This window comes from Ogataea parapolymorpha, chromosome I (assembly GCF_000187245.1).
Source record: "Ogataea parapolymorpha DL-1 chromosome I, whole genome shotgun sequence".
In the NCBI taxonomy this organism is placed as follows: Eukaryota; Fungi; Ascomycota; class Pichiomycetes; order Pichiales; family Pichiaceae; genus Ogataea; species Ogataea parapolymorpha.
Window position 1 is genome coordinate 302,411 of NC_027866.1, and position 2,737 is coordinate 305,147.

General features: G+C 43.6%; 1 non-coding gene across 1 annotated transcript; it reads right to left on the reverse strand.

Moving 5' to 3' along the window:
* Window positions 1–82: 82 nt before the first annotated feature.
* HPODL_05381 lies at window positions 83–1,874 on the reverse strand. Its single transcript, XR_001314121.1, has one exon. It is a non-coding gene; the product is annotated as an 18S ribosomal RNA (ribosomal RNA).
* Between the last annotated feature and the right edge of the window lie 863 nt (window positions 1,875–2,737).

Below are 2,737 nucleotides of genomic sequence, written 5' to 3' on the forward strand. Positions count from 1 at the left end.
AAACCATCACCGCGCACGCAGTATTTCAGCAGCGCAGGCAAACAGTTCAATCAATTAACAGCTCCAGCTTAGAAGAATACTGTAATGATCCTTCCGCAGGTTCACCTACGGAAACCTTGTTACGACTTTTAGTTCCTCTAAATGACCAAGTTTGACTAGATTCTCGGTTCCAAGATGGAGTTGCCCCCTTCTCTGAACCAATCCTGAAGCCTCACTAAGCCATTCAATCGGTACTAGCGACGGGCGGTGTGTACAAAGGGCAGGGACGTAATCAACGCAAGCTGATGACTTGCGCTTACTAGGAATTCCTCGTTGAAGAGCAATAATTGCAATGCTCTATCCCCAGCACGACGGAGTTTCACAAGATTACCCGGACCTCTCGGTCAAGGATAGAGCTCGTTGGCTCCGTCAGTGTAGCGCGCGTGCGGCCCAGAACGTCTAAGGGCATCACAGACCTGTTATTGCCTCAAACTTCCATCGGCTTGAAACCGATAGTCCCTCTAAGAAGTGAAAATCAGCAAAAGCCAATATCACTATTTAGTAGGTTAAGGTCTCGTTCGTTATCGCAATTAAGCAGACAAATCACTCCACCAACTAAGAACGGCCATGCACCACCACCCACAAAATCAAGAAAGAGCTCTCAATCTGTCAATCCTTATTGTGTCTGGACCTGGTGAGTTTCCCCGTGTTGAGTCAAATTAAGCCGCAGGCTCCACTCCTGGTGGTGCCCTTCCGTCAATTCCTTTAAGTTTCAGCCTTGCGACCATACTCCCCCCAGAACCCAAAAACTTTGATTTCTCGTAAGGTGCCGAGTGGGTCAAAAAAGAAACACCACCCGATCCCTAGTCGGCATAGTTTATGGTTAAGACTACGACGGTATCTGATCATCTTCGATCCCCTAACTTTCGTTCTTGATTAATGAAAACGTCCTTGGCAAATGCTTTCGCAGTAGTTAGTCTTCAGTAAATCCAAGAATTTCACCTCTGACAACTGAATACTGATGCCCCCGACCGTCCCTATTAATCATTACGATGGTCCTAGAAACCAACAAAATAGAACCATAACGTCCTATTCTATTATTCCATGCTAATATATTCGAGCAAAGGCCTGCTTTGAACACTCTAATTTTTTCAAAGTAAAAGTCCTGGTTTGCCAACACAGAGTGTTGGTTAGCCAGAAGGAAAGGCCCGGTTAAATCCAGTACGTGCCAAAAAAGGCAGACCGGCTAACCAGACCCAAGGTTCAACTACGAGCTTTTTAACTGCAACAACTTTAATATACGCTATTGGAGCTGGAATTACCGCGGCTGCTGGCACCAGACTTGCCCTCCAATTGTTCCTCGTTAAGGTATTTACATTGTACTCATTCCAATTACAAGACCCGAAAGGGCCCTGTATCGTTATATATTGTCACTACCTCCCTGTGTCAGGATTGGGTAATTTGCGCGCCTGCTGCCTTCCTTGGATGTGGTAGCCGTTTCTCAGGCTCCCTCTCCGGAATCGAACCCTTATTCCCCGTTACCCGTGAAAACCATGGTAGGCCACTATCCTACCATCGAAAGTTGATAGGGCAGAAATTTGAATGAACCAGCTCCAGCACAAGGCCATGAGCTTCGAAAAGTTATTATGAATCATCAAAAAGCCCGAAGGCATTGATTTTTTATCTAATAAATACACCCCTTCCAGAAGTCGGGGCTTTAAGCATGTATTAGCTCTAGAATTACCACGGTTATCCATGTAGTAAAGGAACTATCAAATAAACGATAACTGATTTAATGAGCCATTCGCAGTTTCACTGTATAAATTGCTTATACTTAGACATGCATGGCTTAATCTTTGAGACAAGCATATGACTACTGGCAGGATCAACCAGATAACTATCTGATGTTAGGCCGAAACCTAACAAGCGCTTCCCGCTAAACAGCCCGAAAGCCATCCAGCAGACAAAGCAGCAGATATTATTATCAGTTCGCAATCAAGATTCCATGAGAAATCTCAATCGGCAGAAGCCCACCACGCCAGCCGTTTTACTGGCCGTCGCAGAGACTAACTGCATCCATATAGCCCTCTTTGAGTTCTCCCGAATAATTTCCGCAAAATCATTTCGGCAGCTAATAACGCTACCAAAAGTTTTTACATCATTATCCTGGAAGGAAGTTACAAGCAGAAACATCACGTAGTAAAAAACTACGGCTATGCTTCGCTGCAGACTCCCAAATTCGTCTTTAGTAGAATTCTTGCCATAGGCTAGTAATCCACTAAATCCATCAGTGCTCACACACAAAAATAATTAGAAATTTGGTATGAGACTGTTCAGGCTACTCAGACCATCAAAAATTATTTTTTTTGACCGCCCAAGATCACCCATGTTGAATTAGCCTTGAGAGAAAGTGTATCTGACGATAACAACTTTACTCTCTCCACTAATCAACGAGGCCTTGAAGAGCTCTTTTCAGAACTCCCTTTCGAAAATCGAACCCCAAACGCGCAGAAGCTTTCGCTTCTTCACATTCAGTTTTCAAATCTTCTTTTATGCTTTCGCATGAAAGTCCATCCGCATCTCTCACGTAAAATTTCCTCTCTAATATAACTTTTTCCAAAAGTTACATAATTATTCATTGGCTTTTTTTTAGCACCTTCCTCCAGCTTTTTATATTTTTCATTTCGATTCTAATTCCCTACCGCCTCCAAATATTATTCCCCCGACATATTTCTTGGTACCACGAAATTTTTTCTTC